The sequence below is a fragment of the Octodon degus genome, unplaced genomic scaffold (genome assembly GCF_000260255.1).
Source record: "Octodon degus isolate 3935 unplaced genomic scaffold, OctDeg1.0 scaffold00006, whole genome shotgun sequence".
In the NCBI taxonomy this organism is placed as follows: domain Eukaryota; kingdom Metazoa; phylum Chordata; class Mammalia; order Rodentia; family Octodontidae; genus Octodon; species Octodon degus.
Window position 1 is genome coordinate 7250645 of NW_004524582.1, and position 18292 is coordinate 7268936.

At 34.7% G+C, this 18292-nt stretch overlaps 1 pseudogene; it reads right to left on the reverse strand.

Moving 5' to 3' along the window:
- Window positions 1-7515: 7515 nt before the first annotated feature.
- LOC101582765 lies at window positions 7516-7985 on the reverse strand (annotated as a pseudogene).
- Window positions 7986-18292: the final 10307 nt, after the last annotated feature.

Below are 18292 nucleotides of genomic sequence, written 5' to 3' on the forward strand. Positions count from 1 at the left end.
TTCCTAAGTAGCCTGGAGAATCATTCTTCTTTTTTTTATTTTTTAGAATCATTCTACTTCCTCTCTGAATCCCTGGTATCTGGTACATACCCACTTATGTTTCAGGGTCATATTATTCTCCTTCCTTGAAACAGTCTCTAAAAGTTTTTGGCACTTACCTGACCCTCCTCACAATGCTTGTAATACATCGTTTCGAACTATGTTGAGGGAATATTTGTTAACATGCTTATATTCCTTGTCAGACTGCAGTATTGATGGAGGAAGAGGAGTATACCTTATTCAAATTTGTTTTTCTTTTCAGTATGTGCTATGGTAATTTACTCTAGGACTTGAACAAAGTTTTGTATAATGAATGAATGAAGGACTGAATGTTAACCCTCTGTTTTTAACCAGACTGTATCATAGCATGACTGGTATCCAATAAAAGCTTAAATTCACTTTTTGAGTTTGTTTCTGAACAGCTCTGAAAGTTTATCACAAAAGCTTCTCTTCTTTTCAGTGTGCAGAACTGCTATATCGGAGGCCAGCAGATCCAGCCTCACAAACTGATTATTGGAGAAATGATTGCAAAATCAGTCATTGTGTCTGAAGTAATGACTACACAGTTGCAAGTGTATTTGTGTACTTTTATAGGCTAGATGATAAATGATTCATAATTATTGAATGACATATAAAGGATGTTACATATTTGTTCTACATAATAATAAATAAGACTGTACATGTTCATATATATTATTGGTAAAAGAAAATAAGACCATCATTTGTCACACAAGTGTTTTGTTGTTGTTTTGTTTCCCAACTAGAACAAATAATAAGCAAATGTGCTTCTCTAGTTTCTTCACCCTCCTTTTGTGAAAAGAAAAAAAAAACTATATGAAAAGACTTTTTTGATAGGAGCTGTTTTGTTTTGTGATTGTTAACAAAAGTCCCCACAATGGATTATAAGCAGATCAGGGTTCCACAGAGGATATCTCTCAAAGGCCTCATGTGCTCGAAGGTGGCACTGTTAGATGGCCACTAGACTATGGAGGCATGCGCTGTAGCTGACCTGCTGTTGGGAAACAGTCCTGGGTATGGAGGGTCCCTGAGGGCTTGGCCGGAAGGCTGTGTCCCAGTCCTAGACTCCTGCCCTCGCTCTTCCTGACCACTGAGATGTGGGAGGCTTTCCTCTGCCCCTGACCTTGCCCACAAGCTCTCTCTGCACTTAAACCTGCTAACAGTAGACTGGAATTTCTGAAAAGGAACAGAATTACTTTTCCTCCTTTAAGCTATATGTGCTGGGCGGCGTGTCTAAGTGATGAGAATGTTACTAAGACAAATAGCATGCATTTTTCTTTCCTTTCTAATACTATCAGCAATTTAAAAAAATCTAGGAACCTGAGGACTACATTAAATGACTCTAGTTTTCCATTTATGTGAACAAATTATGTAGTACTACTTGAATGAGTAATTATATACCAGGCAACATGACACTCACTGAAATTCTTCCCAGATAAACAATAAAGATTTCTCTGGGAATAAATTAAAATTTGGAGAGGTGATTATAGTATATAATAGGAGCAAAGCATAATGCTAGTCATTCACTAATTCATATACTCTTTTATTCAAAATAGTATTAGTTTCAATATGTAACAGAGAAGTAGTACTTTCTGATAACTTAAAATATTCTCAATATGTTTCTTTATACAAATCTCATCATTGAGATTATTGAAGTCTGCTGTTAATACTTATCGTTGTTTTAAAGGAGGAGCTGACATGTAGAACTATTGAGGATCTTGCTAAGTTCCTGCAGTGGGTAAGTGGGAGAGCAGAGACTAAAACATGAATATCTCAATGTGAGTCTTTGCGCTAGTTTTGGTTAGAAAGAGGGACAACATTTTCTTTGACAGATCCAGGGCAGAGAGATGATATCCCAAAATCTAAGAAAGAATCCTGTTACATATAATCAAAAATCCCAAGGTGCAGTATAGGTTGAAGATGCGTAACTAGCTCCAAATAATAGTTACAAACTAACTCCAGTACCTTAAACATTATCACAACTATACCTATGAGAAATTCATCCTATTGGCCTTACCATGATGGATTTTGAGTGAGAAAATAGTGCCTATTTGTTCCCAAATTCATTAGTTTGCATTACAGCTCTCCATTTACCTCTTCCTTTGTGTAAATAACAGTGCTGGACAGTACAGATGTTGAGCACTACAGATGTTAAACAGGCTCTGTCCATCTTCTCACTACATGCAGCCCTCATGGAGATGCATTTACTTGGCTGCTTTCTTGTATCGAATAGGCCTGACCTGCTTTTATTTTACATGATTTCCTTTGGTGTATTGCCAGGATACCGGGATCTGATACAAATTTTCAAAATACTTTTCCCTCTCCTTTTTGCTTCAGCAAACACTATTGGTTTGTCTTTTTAATAGATAGCACATGTTTTCAGTCTGCTTTGCTTTCTGTCTGTTCACTTAATTGGTTTGAATTTTCATCTTGCTAGTACTTACATTGACTTCTAAAAGTGACACAGCTTCTTCCTGCGTGCTGCATCGGCCCGTTTCTGCGATCCTGTCATGGGTCACGGTGGTCAACTGTGTCCATCCTTCTCCATCTACAACATCAGTGATTTCATGTTGGAAATTTAAAATCAGTTATCTTGCAAATTTCTGCCCCAGAAAACTGAAGCAACATTATCAGAACTTTTTTGTTGTCCAGTAAGCTGTAATTTATAAATTGTCCTCACTCACCCGAAAAGTATTTTTTTACTGTTTTTAGTACAATGATTAGAAAAGTCCTTGAAAAAGAGCAGACAATTCTGAGTTTCTATTATGCAAATGTTATTGAAAACAAGTTGATTAAGTATGGGGATAAATATCAAATCAGCAATTCTCTAGGCAATCATCTTTAAAAGATTGCTGTATGCTATACCTTGGAAAGCAATAAGCATATATTTTCTTTGAAATACAGTGAAACAAATAAATAAACAAAACTTATGCATTTACTGAATGTGACTAGCGAAAAAACAATTACTGTAATTGTGCCAAATTGTCCATTGTGGGAAAAATAATGAAAACACTCCCTGGAGAAAAAAAATTCGAAACTCTGCCAAGCACTTAGCCTCCTTGAACAAAACTGAGTGGCCCTTTTATTGATAGGAACGCACTGCTAAGCAAATATTAAATACAAGTGAAGAGAAGAGGAAATCACAGTCAACTTTTGGTGACTACTAAAATTGAATTGCCTAGAATTTAAGTTTTACAAGCAATTCCTTTTGTTTTTATGAACTTTCACACCTTTTCAAGGAGATACTTCTATGTCCTCATCGCAAGACAAAACATTATTTTAAACTTCTACTTCAATTTGAAAAATTAGTCATAGAAACACATTCAACCATGTGCATTTATAGAGTGGAGAATCAAACATTTACACCTTCATATCCCTCATTGTCATTGCCAGGCTTTGGTTGATCAAATGGAAAGATGACATTATGACCAAAGCACAGACAATACTCTCAGGTCTGGCTACCTGCCTTCCCACCCAGGTTCTACCATTTAATCAGTATTTGATTTATAAGCAAAATAATCAGCTTCTCTCTAGCTATGCTTCCTCAGCAGCAAAAGAATTACACTACAAACCATACTCTGACTCAGAATGTCACTTTAAGGAATAAGTAGGTTAAAATTATTAGAATACATGAAACAAAGTTGAAATACTCAGTAAATCACATTTATATAATCTCAAGAAAATCTGTTTACAGCCAATAAAATTTTGTAAATACAAATTCCACAATGTTTATCTTTGGCTTAAAAATCAATTTATTTGAAACAAGTACAGCACTGTGTGTTGTATGTGCTCCTCATGAATACGTCTTGCATTCATTCAGAAAATCAGCATCTACACCAGCCACCATATCCAAGTGCAATAGCAGTGCTCCAGCGTACAGACGGCAATTCTGACTTACATAGAACATAAATTGCATTCTCCTACTGTAGAATTCCACATTGAAAATAATTTGAAAAGTGGAGAACATGAGCACAAATTGTCTCAACAATGCCATCAAACTATTAGTAAACATTGGATAGTAAATAATTTCCAACTGAAAGAACTCTAATGAAATCATTGAGCTGCAAACTGAAACATAAACGGTGAGGATCACATGAGAAAACATAGAAGGAAATTTTCTTGTCATTTTTGGAGAACAATGTGCTCTAAGGAGAAAGAATTTGAGTAGAATCTTGTCTTAGGTGGTTTAAGAATCATACGTAAGGTGAAGTGGGGCAAGCTATGAAGCTGACAAAATTAGATGGGGAATAATCTTGGGAGCTGTTTACCACCATATTAGGAAAAATTCAGTTTCCCTATGTTCAGTAGAGAAGAATTAGTTATTTTAGCCTGGGCATATAAATGATTACAGGACATAGTCTAACCGTGAAGCTTAAGATCCACCATTCAATTCCCCCATGTGATAGAAACACATAGTCACACACAAAGTGATTAAGCCTCGAATTTCTAATTCCAGAGAATAATTCATAATCCATATGTTTTCTTCATTACATGGTCTTCCATTAGTATATAGTTGACTGGTTATTTTTATAACAGTAAAAAAAGAAGACTATATTTTCCATACTGGTAAGCATCTAACATGCATTTTCCTTTGTTTCTTACCCCTTTATGTTATAGAATGTAACTATATACTGCCAAAATTCATATATTCATACATTAAAATGCCATGTACTTCTATTTTAGTTTATAACTGCTTTGGAGATAGAATATTTAAGGAAGGAAGCAATGTTAAATGAGGTTACTGAGGTTTCCCTAATCTGTCATGACTGGTGCTCTTATAGAAGAGATTAGAAGGCAAACATAGAGTATACTATGTTTAGTCCTCTATTTTGCATCATTTGAAAATGGTGCATTCATCAAACCAAGGAGAGAAGGTGTGTCAAGAAACCATGCTATGTTGATATGGTGATCTTAGACTTTCCCCCCTCTGGAGAAAGTAAATTTCTGCTTAAACTGTTGTGTTTGTGTCAGCCCTAGTCAAGCCGTCTTGAAGGTCTCTGTGTTAATAAGATGCTGAATTTCGCCAAAAGTTATATAAGAAAACAAAAAAAAAAATATCCCAAAGAAATTAGTTCCTTCAGGGTTTTTTTTGTGAAATAAGTAGCATTGTTCTTTGGTTTTCACTCTGCAAATTTGTTGAGTGACTTTTTATGCACTCCATCTTCTCTCATTGCTGGTCTCAGTTTCATTATTTGTTTGCTTCACTTTTGATATAACATAATAATTGTATGTAAGCATGGGGAATAATGCAAGCTTTGATACATTTATGCAAAATTTAGTGATCAAGTTAGGGTCTCAACTGACATTTAGGACTGTTGAAATACTGGCAATGAGTTACAATACAAGCGTGTTTTACTTCCTTCAGCAGCATTCCCATATTTTAAAACTTTATGGCACTAAATTTTAAGGCACTTTCTTAAGTGATTTACTTTACAGCACTTTATTACATCTAATAGTAAACTTTCAATGAGTTTGTTGGTACAGAAAGGGTGGAAGGATTAAAATAATTTCTATTATCATTTTCAGAATCAAACTATATGCAAAACTTCTTTGTCAAAATTATAGTTTGTCTACAGAAAATATTTGCAATTGCTAAGTTACACTTCTTATTTCTTAATAAATATAAGGTAGAATCATAGTGGTCACCATATTTTTCCCAAAACATAATAATGCTCTATAATTATGCCTGTACCTGCTCTCTATTTCCATAAAATAATTTGTATTCAATGTACTACCCAATAATAAACCTAAGGAAATTTTTCTAAGGAGATTATTATTTAAGTTTCTATTTTCCTGTATTATTTGTGCCCAGTACTAAATACTGTATTATGAAAATTTATGGAATAACCACTATTTATACAGTATACCTACAACTGACCAACTTGCTGAAGACCTACACTCTGCATGTCAAAAATTACATTGTAACTTTAGGTTTTTAAATCTAAATTTGCCTTTTATTAATTTTTACGTCTTTATGTAGTCATATAAAATTACTTAAAAAACTCTATTCTATCTTGGGAGAAATTTCATACAACAAAATACAGTATTACCAAGTCAATATTAATCTTTCTTATTTTAATTTTATTTTATTATTATTTTTTATGTATTCTTTGTTGTTGCAGGTTCTCATTACACAGCCTGGACTCATGGTGATCCTCCTGTTTTCTGCCTCCCTAGCATTGGGATTGCAGGCATGTATATTTTTGGCCGGGTCAGCAAGCTCAAGGGTAAGGCCAGCATGGCATGTGCTGCAGGGTAACTGGGGCTGCTGCACTTGTCTAAGCTTGCCTAAGCAGGTGCTTTAGTCCACTGAACTATCTCACCAGCCCAGTATTAATCATTGTAACAAAAGATAAAGACAATATTTGAAAAATGTTGTCCTGTGGCTAAAATAATTTTGAATATATAGTGAACGTCTATGAATTTTTGGAGATGACAGATGTATTAAAATTAAAGCACGGAGCCAGGGCGATAGCTCAGTAGAATAAGCACTTGCCTGGCAAACACAATGGCCTGAGTTCAATCCCTGGTTCCACCAAAATATAAATAAATAAAAAATAATAAAATTAAATTAAAACACAAAAATTTATTAATTAGTAGTTTCAGAAAACATTAGTAAAACCTTGTTTACAAGTGTGTAAATTTATACTTACTTCTTATGCAGAAATCAAAATCTCTTCAATCACACCTGATATGCTGTCATTGAACAGAATTTTATCATATAAGTCATATTTTATAAATTTAAATATTAACTAATAGATTATGAAAGACATAATTTCCAGTTATCAACAGAAGTCTTTCTATACATGAATAGAATTATAATTTTTCTTTCTACATAATTTATATGCTGTTGTTACTTTGATACATCAACGTCTAATAGAAAGTAAAATGTTTAAGTGTCTCAATATATTCAAGTTATTCTCATGGTTTTCCGTAGTCAAAATAGCAACCAAACACTTCAAATTCTTATTCATATTCTTATTTTTCATGTATAAGTGGTTGTATGTAACATTTCTTCCTGAAATATTTTACATGCTTTAAACTGCAAAAACTGTGAAAGTAGACAGTATGTCTAGTTCTTTTTATTTTAGCACTGAATGTAAACTTTATTGTTAAATTTGCCTGGAGAGGAAGATTCACATAAGATTCACAAAACACTGTCATTAGTCACCCTTATACTCCACAGCCAAATCAGTAGCAATGAACAATGACCTATTCGTAAAATTGGATGTAATTCAATATACAAGGTTACATTTTTTTTCCACACTGCAATAGTTAATTTTATTTGTTTAAGAGCTCACCCTGCAAGTATTAATTCAAGCCTGGGCTTTAATTCTGTGGGATTGTATCAGATATTAAGGAAGGAACAAACTGTGACCCATGAACGTGGATGAAGGCTAAAGGCTCAGGATTAGTCACAGGGCAGTATTTAAACTTCTACAGCCTGGAACACTGTAGTCACAGGTCCTTTAGGTCCTTCTGGATGTCCCACACGGTATCTGCACTAATCTTGAGTGGAGTGACCTCTTCATCCTTCAGCTTATGATGACGACTCTGGTAAATCCACAAACATTCAGGATGAAGGGAAGGCTCAGGAAGACTTCATTCTCAGTGCCGTACGTGCCCTTATCCATGGTTGACTCTGGGTGAATCCTGGATAGATTCTTCAGGATGGACTCAGTAAGATCAGCCACACTCAAGCCGATGGCCCAGTTGGCGTAACCTTTTAGCTTGATGACTTCATAGGCACTTTCAACCTTCATCTTAGGCACTTCCTTCCAGTTGCCACTATCGTTGTCCATGCCCAATTCCGGATTCAGATCCTAGAGGGAAACACCTGCTACATTCACTCCACTCCAGACGGCCACACTCAAGTCCCCATGCTCGCCCAGAATCCCCCCGTGGCAGCTTCTAGGCTGAATGCCGAAATAGTGAAATCAAGCTGAATTCAGATTGCATCAAATTGAGGCGACTCTCCTCTTCTTGCTGATGGACTTGGGCAGTCATCACCACAATCTTCAAGTTGGCAGTTACAGAGTAATCTTCATCTGACATAATTTTAGACGCCTGAAGAAAGAAGTTTCCATGCTGCAGGTCCATCATTTCTCCTTTGAGTTTATCTTCCAAAACATCCACAAAGGCATGTTCGGAAGCCTGAGACTTTCCCCTAAAAGTCAGCACACACCATGCCTGCTTGCCCCACACCCACTATGGTGATCTTACTGTTTGGCACCCCGGCATCCTCTTCTGCAACAGGGGCAATGAGCTTCTCCTTAAGGGTTCCCATTCTACACCTGCCAGAGGAGGCCACAGAGAGCGCCACCGCAGAGAAGCCAGTGTCTCAAGATTATGTTTTGAAGAAGGTAAAATAATATAAGAGGAAAAATAACGATTGGTAACAAACAGTTTAAAAGACCACCACATTTACACAGATAAAATGATTAGCATGTTTAAAACATGCCAAATTGTTCCAAAAAAAAAAAAAAAATTGGGCCGGGGAGATGGCTCAGTGGAATATGCACTTGCCTGGCAAACGCAAGGGCCTGAGTTCAATCCCCGGTTCCACTAAATAAATACATAAATAAATAAAACATGCCAAATTTTGCCAACTTTCTACCTTGAATATTCTTTAAGAGGTTTCTTTCTACATTACTGTGTAAACTGCTCAATGTAATAAAGTAGAATACATATATATGTATATATGTACATATATATATATATAACATTGAAATTGAAGTAATCTCAAAAACAATTAGAATATAATTACTAAAAGATCTGTTTTATGATTTGTGACTAGACGTCCTCCCAAATCCTCATGCAGTCAAAACTTCTAGAGTTTTTGATTACATGGTCCAATGCTGAGATTATGGGTGTGAGTGCTATACCCACCCTGGAGCAGGCAGCCTGTATACAGTATAAAGCAGAGAAAGAGGCTTGCTTTCTCACTTCTTTTTGCTCTTGGTGCTTTTGCTACTTCCTGCCACCATGAGCAGTTGCCCTCTGCCATGCACCACTCTGCCTTGGAGTCAGCTGAGTATGCACTGAAGTCTCTACTAAATGTGAACTAAATAAGCTTTTCTTTCCTTAATTCTAGGGGTTGGATATTTTACCTCAGCATCAAGAGAAAAATAATCAACACAACCTGTTTACTGAGAGCCTGCAATATACCTCAGCTGACTAGGTGCTAAGACAACGTGTTGATACCTGGCACCACATGCCCGTCAACCCCCCTCCGCCACCACCGTGAGCTGGTCACCTAGATAGGCATGATGGAGCTGATCTGTAATCCCAGCCCTAGGGAGGCTGAAAATAGGAGGAGCGCTATGAGTCCAAGCTGAATCGTGAGACCCTGTATACTACATACATTAAAAAAAGAAAAAATTTGTTTATGATATATAGTTGAATATGATCCACATTATAAATATATTCAAGAGTGAATACACTAAAGACAACAATAAGTGAGTAATCACAAAAGAAACAAAAAAACATGAGGAATGTATACGAGTAGAAAGAGAACATATTTTAAAATTTGATTTCAGGAAGCAGAAATAAATAAAATAGAGAAGTTTATATTGAATCAATACACAAAGGTTATACAGTAGGCTATATGTCTGAAATCATGATATTTGCTTTTGATTTGTACTTTCTAGAAAGACACAGACAAACAAAAAGATAAAGGATAGAGCAGGTAAATTCAGCAACTACGGATACCTGACCTCATGATTCTGCACAGGTGAAATGCATTTTATAGAGATTATAAGCACATAACAGATATGGCCATTTATTACAAGTACCAAATATGCTACCAAAAAGGAAAGGACAGGTGTGGTGTCACATGCCTGCGTTCCCAGCACTAGGAAGGCAGAAATCTGGAAGATCACTATGAATCTGACCTGCGTAGTGAGAACCTGCACAAAATAAATAAATAAATAAAAATTTAGGAAAGGAAAGGACATTTGGTTTAATTAATAGTTACTCTACAAGTTATTATTGAGAACAGATCTCTAAAATAGTCACACAGCAAAAAATGAAAAGAATAGTGAATTTCAAAGATATGGTGTCAGTCTTTCAGATCATGAGTGAAAGTAATTAGGGAAGGACATAAATTGGCATCAGTCACATTTATAACCTTATTTTTTTCTTCAAATGTTTTTGTCCATCTTATGTTATAAATTATTGAAGCTGTATTGATTTGATTAGGTGGACCATTCTAACACCTTTCTTAGAAAGGCAGATGATGGGGGCCAGGGAGATGGCTCAGTGGAATAAGCACTTCCCTGGCAAGCGCAAGGGCCAGAGTTCAATCCCTGGTTCCGGGGAGAAAAAAAAAAAAAAAAAAAAAGGCAGACTACAACATGATGTTTGAAAATGTAGTTTTATGTTTCATGCTTGTTTATTTATTTTCTTCACAAATAATGTACAAGACTTAAAAACTGATTTTCAAGGTCCTCTGTGATGAGGTCCCAGTGCATTTTTTTTTTTTTTGGTAGGTGCTCACTCATCAGTTCTATCTACAAGAAATATTAGTAGTTTAAAAGACATTTTTATTTTTAACAGTAAATAGAATTTTCTAGTCTTGTAGGTTTAGTCTGAATGTATTATTTAACCCTGAATAAATATTTTATTTGTTATTGCAATTAATGTTTTTTCTGGGAATTCCTAGAGCACATTTTTCTCTCTGACATGGAGATGAGTTTAAATAAATAATTTGGCCATCTCACCTGTGTCTGTGACAATTCTTCACTGAATTTCCTTTATTTTCTAGGTAGCAATTTATAACTTAAAACTTTAAAGTTTTTGAATAAAATATGAGTATTACTTCTAAGCAAACTCATGCAGGAGTACATGCTATATTTGTCTATCTTTCTGTCTATCTGTCTATCTGGCTATCTGTCTGTCTATCTATCTATCTATCTATCTATCTATCTATCTATCTATCTATCTATCTAACTATCCACCTATCTAGCATTTGTCTTTAGTTGTTACTATAAAAATAGTATCACATTTTTCTTGGATGTTAAAATTTTGCAAAAATTACTTTCAATATACAACTATGATATTTATTGGTTAAAGATTGCTTCTATTGTATTAAAATACTACATTTAATTAACTTTTTATGAACGCATTTTGGCTACCCCAAAGCTCTTCAAGTTAAACTTTAGCTCCAAATTCTATATATTTAGCTTATAATTGTGTCTTGTCTTATTATCTTTTTTTTTTTTTGCTTCACAATAACTTGTCTACATTTTTCAAAATGTCGAAAAGCATCAAGGCCCACATTGACACATTGAAATGCATCAGCTCTTACCATGCTCCAATTTTAAATAATTTTATATATCTTGGAAGAGGCATATATTTCATTTTTTATTCACTCTTGGGGCAATTATTTTCCAGAAGGAAAAAATGTGTTTTAGCTACCTTATTCTTTCTTTGTAGTTTTTTTTTTTTTTTTTTTTTTTTTTGCATGACATCCAACATCATCTCTGGATAGTAAATAGAATGTTAAAGTAATGTAACAGTTTGTACTCCCCGATGTATAATTATTTTAGGCTGTAGTTCTTTCCATATATGCTTCCTGTACAAATTTCTCCTATTGACTGCAGGTGCAGCCTGTGAATGTAATTGGACATCAACTCTATTATCAGCTGGCTTTCAGTATATGGCAGAGGGCAAGAGAAATTTTCAGATATAATTAAGGTTCTAACTAAGTTAATATTGAGTCAATTATAACTGAGATCATTCTGTTGAGCTTGAATAGTTAGCTGTGCTCTGTACCTCGTAGAAATTAACAACTAAAGTAGTATTAATACAGATTTTGTATAAACCAAATTAATTATACAGAAAAGATGCAATGAAGGGAGGAAAGAGCTTGTTTTCTAAAAGGAAGGGAAGGCCAGAGAGAGAACAGAGAGACAGAGAGGCAGAGAAAGAAAGTCAGAGAGAATGAGGGGGAGAGAGAGAGAGAGAGAGAGAGAGAGAGAGAGAGAGAGAGAGAGAGAGAGAGAGAGAGATTGGTTTTCTCACTAGACTTTTAAACAATTGTCTATCACAAATCCATATAACAAGAAAATGCACAGCCATCCAGGCAATAAAAGTTGAACAATGTTGGCAGAAGAAAAAGTGGCAACTTTAATGATACATCAGTGCATGGTTTCAATCTGTCCTCCAAAGTTAATCTGTTAACAGATTTAATCTCCAGGCAACAACAATGAGAGATAGGATGGACCATAGATGGACAGTAGCAGCATTATGAATAGATTACTGCTGTTGTTTCTACAGTGGGTTCCTTGTGAAGTCACCATTGTGTTTCATTTACTCTCTAACTCTTTCTCTCCTCTTTTACTAGGGAATGACACACCCAGGAGGCCTTTGTCCGATGTTCAGCCCTTGACCTTGGACCTCCAGAATACTAAGAGATAAGCCTCTCTTGTCCTTAAACCACCAAGTCTTGTGAATCACATAGTAATCCCAGAAAACTGACTAAAATGAGCCAAAGGGAAATTAATTCTCTCAGTAACCAGAAAGACCTTGGAAAAGCAAATTGTACTTCAGAGCCTCTGGACGGGCACATCGAAGTTTTCATTTTGAGACCTTGAAGAGTGGACACACTCAGGACAGACGACCTCCACGAAGGGGGAGATGATGCACAGGCATTGCTGTGATTTGCTATTTGTAGTGATTTGATTTGGAACAATACAAGAGCAAGACAAGTAAGTGTATCAGGAAAATGCTTGAAACCCTGGACTAACATGAGAAAAACTGTTATTGTTCATCATTTCAGGATAAGACTAGGGATGGTTTTTGAGGGTAAAAGACAAACAATCACAATTGAAAAGTTTTCCTTGCAATATCACCTAGATTCTAAAGTTGCTCTTGAACCCTTCAGACTTCTTGTCTGATTCTTTTCTTTTGTGTCTGTGCAGGGAGAAGAGGGAATAGTGTGTGCTTGTAGTACACATTTCATTTCAATTTTAGTCAAACATAATTATAAAGAATAGAATGTACTACCACATACCTATAAATCTAGCACTTAGGGTGACTGAGTTCTTAAAATATTTTAACATTCACATGTATTTTTCTTTATTCCCCATTCAATTCTCCTTTTTTGCTTTATTTTAAAGAGGATAGAAGAATAATACCTAAGACACTATAAGGCATTTAGACTTAGCTGACTAACTGCCTGTTTAGAAGCACTGGGACTGGGTTCAATCCCTGGCACCGCATGCTGCACCGGCCCCATCCCTGGGCATGCTGAGATGGTGAATGAGACTCTACATCATGGTGCAAACCTTTAATCCCAGTGCTGGGGAGGCTAAAAACAGGAGGATCACTACAAGTCCAAGCTGTGTAGTCAGACCTTGTACCAAATACATAAAATTAAAAAAATACATTAGAAGCTATTCACAATTTCAAAAAAAAGAATTAAAAAATAAAAACCAAGATGATGGGTATTCAGCAATGGCTGTTGTATTATAGCACACTGTTGTCTTTGCTGTAGTTGCCCAGATTTTCAGATATATGCATGTGAAGTTGATCAAAATAAAAATTTTAAGCATTTGCTGGTTCCTTAAAAAAACTGAGAGAAATTAGTAGCAGTCATCTTAGCTATCCTGTATGTATACATTTCTCCTTCTTTTCCTTTCCATCATCCTGATTGTTCATTAATTTTGGGCACTTTCTTTACCTTTTACTATATTTATTTTATTATTTAGATTTTATTTAATGTTTCAGGTTTACACTAGGAGGAAAATATGTTGTTTACATATGTGTATGTGGGACTGATTCAATTCACTCATGAGTGTAGCCTCTAGTTGCATCCATTTATCTATAAAAACCTTAAGTTTATCCTTCTTTACAGTGGATTAATACTCCATTGTAAAAAAAAAAAAGTACATCTTTTTTATCCACTTCTCAGCTGATGGGCATTGGGTGGTTTCTAAGATTTAGCCTTGACAAATTGTGCTGATATAAACGTGAGTGCACAAGTATCACTGTGCCATAATGTCTTCAATTCTTCTGTGAAAATACCCACAAGGGGAGTAGCTGTGTTGAATGGGACTTCTGATCTTATTTTTTGGAGGAGTCTGAACACTGTACCAAATTGTGGTTTCCTAGGTTTATTTAAAATGCAAAGTCAAAGACTGGACGTGGTGGTGCACACCTGTATTCCCAGCTCTTGGAAGGCTGTAAACAAGCAGATCACTACCAGTCAGATCTAGTAGTGAGACCCTGAACACCCTATAGACCCTTCCCTAAAATACAAATTAATTAATTAATTAAAATAAAATGCAAGGTCAAATACCAATGTTATCCTTAGATTCTGATAAATATAGTGACTCATTAAAATTAAGAGTGGAATAAAGGCTTGTACTGAGATCATAAATTTTAACAGGATGAAAAATCAAGTAAATGAATTGTAGATCAGCCATGGAATTGCATATAGATGATATGTCTTTTATAGTTTGTCCTTAAGATGAGTTCAGTCCTCAATATGTTCTCATCAGTTGATTGCATTTAAAGACGTACATGCTAGTATCAACAGGAAGCATCTGAAATAATCACTGTAAGCTAAGAGAAGCCATTCATACTCTTTGTCTACACAGGGAAGATGGACAACATTTATTTTATGTTAAATAATTTTGTCTTTGGATATTTGGACATTATTTAGATAAGTTAAAATCATGTTTTCACTTAATATTTAGGTATTTAACTTATTTGGAGTCATTTTAGAATTCTGAAACAAATAGTGACATGTAGTTTTCACAGAGCAAGTAAATTATTTAATGTATGTGAAAATTTTAAGCAGTACTAGCGCAAAATAAGTGCTTCAGGAATATTAAGCTTTCAGTTAAGCATGCTAAGCAGAAGTTATGTTCAAGGAAAACTTACCATAATGGCAGCTAGCACAAATGCTTTAGAAATTCTAATAAAATAAGGACTTCATTGGACAAAATTATAAATACATCATATTACATACAAGGAAAAACAAATAAAGAAAAACTCACATAGACTCATTTTTTCCCACAACACTGAACTCTAAATATACTAATATCTAAAAATGTCTTCCAAACATTTTACAACTTCATACTTTTAATCTAGCTAAGTCATACTTTCTACATAAAAAACAATGCTAAGAGCTTATATTTTTCACAGGAAGCTTTTGAAAGTTATTCTCATTCTGGCTCTCACCATAGTGCCATGAATTTGGCAAGAAGGGATGATTTACAAAGGCAGAAAAAAAGGGAGGAAGAAAGAAAGTGGTGCCCATAACTGGTAAAAGTCTATTTGTATTTATATCTTCTGGTATCTTTTTTCCACTTTCTTTTACATTTGGTGACATTTATTTAATTGTCCAATTAGTACATGTGTATAGTACAAAATGTATATAGTACTTGGTGTTGAAACATGCACAGAGCACATTGTAATTTGCTTTTGATCCCTTTCTCTTCCCTCCTTCCATGTCTGCAGTGCTGTTCTGCTTTCATTTCATGGAACTAAAAAATTTGCAGACTACATCACAGCTAGAAGAACTGAACTTACAATTTTTTATGTATTTGGTACAGGGTCTCACTATGCAGGTCAGACTCATAGTGATAACCCTGTTGGCAGCTTTCCACTATATTGTTGAACCAAATCTCATGTTAATATAAATTCCATATGGTACAACTTTAAGTTCTCTAATTATGAAAACAAAGCACAATAAAATAATATGAAGTGTTATACAAAAAATTCAGATTGTTCAATAATTTTCTAGACTTGCTTCATAGTAGTTAAATGCAAAGGCTGGGATTACAGATCGGCACCACACACCAGGTCTCAGGGTGGGGCTAGCATGGCATGTGGTGTCAGGGATCAAACCTTGGTTCCTGCACTTGCCTAAGCAGGCACTTAGTCTGCTGGACCATATGGCCAGCTCTTGGACTTATAAATATGACAATGTGAATACAGTGCCAGAGGCTTTAAATACATACTACAAAGATAGCCAGGAATTCTCAAAAATAAAAAGAATTGTGACTAGTTCTATTACATGCAAAGCATGTTTTTAAAGTTTTATAATTAAAAATAATATACTGTTATGCATCAATAAATAAAATAATAGAGATGAGGATAGAGGTACAATCACAACCCGATATTAAGTATATGCTGATAAAGACATTTTATTTTAGTGAGAAAAAGATTATTATTCACTTTTTGGAGATTATTACTACTTGACTGTCTTTCTGACAATAGCATTCATTATACTGTTGAATGAAGCTTCACGTAACATAAATTCCATATAGTACAATTTTAAGTTCTCTAAGTATGAAAACAAAGCGTAATAAAATAATATGAAGTATTATTCAAAAAATTTGGATTGTTCAATAATTTTCTAGACTTGCTTCACAAAAGTTAAATGCAAAGGCAAAAATTTACATATCAAGTAAATATAATAGAAATTAGATATGACGTAATAAATACACTACAAGCAAGTGTATGGGTCTGCTGAGAATTAGAAAGATTTCACAACTCATATCATAGACCAAATGATAGCTCTCTGAGTCCATATAGTTTAAGAAGTAACTCAGTGGAGAAATTGTCAATGCTATTTGATAGAAACTCAGAAACATATGAAAAATTCTTTATTCTCTCTTGATAAAGAAAAAATAACTTTTAATGTATTAGAAAGGAAAACATAGTCATTTCACCAACGCCTGCTTTCACAGGCTTATTCAATCATTATTAATGAAACTGTGAGTTTTTCAAAAGTAGATGGAAAGCGTTTGAGCAATAACCATTAATATCTTTGCATATAAAACTTTAAATTTGGGAAATGTCAGGGCATGTATAGTTGAAGATAGTTCAAATAATGCATATGCAGTTTTCTTAATGTATTATGCTTATAATTATTGAATATTTCAATATTATTGTAACATTGTAATTACTGATGGACAAATGCTAATTAAAAGATAATTGGATAGTCAGGGAGATAGCTCAGTAGAATAAGAGCTTGCCTGACAAGTTCAGGGTCCTGACTTCAATCCCCGGTACCACACACACACACACACACACACACACACAAAAGAAAGATAATTGTATAAATAAGGGTACAGATTCATGGGATAATATGAGGAATGAAAAGAAGCAACAACCACTATTGCAGACTAATTAGGAATATTTCACAAGGTGAAGGTAAAATGCACAATAACCATATTTGAATACATCTCATTTTGTTCTTCTAAATGTGAACCGTTTCTAGTGTCTTATCAATATTCATTATACTCTCTTTGAAATATATAGTTTTTTAAAGTTAAGAAGGTTGTAGCTGCCAGGGTTCAATTCCTCGCTTGCAGTGTCAGCTCCGCCCCCTGAGGGCACACTGAGAGGATCATTCAGACTGGGCATGGTGATGCGCTCCTATAATCCCAGTTCTTGGGAGGCTGAACCCAGGCAGATCACTAGGAGTCCGATTTACTTAGTGATACCCTGTAGAACCAGTACTAAATACAAGAAAAAAAGAAAGGAAGAGAGAGAGAGAGAGAGAGAGAGAGAGAGAGAGAGAGAGAGAGAGAGAGAATGCATTAATCTTCAATTATTTTACAATCTTGCACACCTATATTTGTTAATCAGAGCAAGAGATTTGATGGTAAAAATATGTAAAATAGCAACATTGATTTGTTATTCTTGTTTTGAAAATCCGTAACACGTGTATTATATTTTGCCTTTTCCGTCTTTTTTTTTTTTTTTTTTTTCGGAATCCAGGATTAAACAGATCTTTGTGCTTGCCAGGGAAGCGCTTCTACTGAGTCATCTCCTTGGCCCCTGCTTCTGTCTTAGTTTCTGCTCATTATTCTTGCTTTCTTTTGTTTTTGCTCAAAGTGAAATAAAATTAAATTAAAAAATAAACCATTGTTAAGTTTAAAAAACTAACATGTATATACTTTATCTGTGCTTAAGGTAAAGATTTGGAAGAAAACATTTTGCATTTGTTTGCATACACATGTTTAGGAAGGTCATCAAAGCTGGATAAAGATTAGGTAAAGTTATGATGAAGTACGATTTCTTAGTGCAAGTATGGAGTGAGCTTGTGTAATGAAATCAGTGATGAAAGACAGACAATTCTGAGAATAAATTTAGCATCTATGATGCTAAATAGATTGAAAGTATGTGTTTTATAATAGTTTAACTTAAACTAACTATGATGTAAATAATAATTCTTAGCCTTTAAGAAAAGAAAAACAATGTCTGAGAGAGGGTG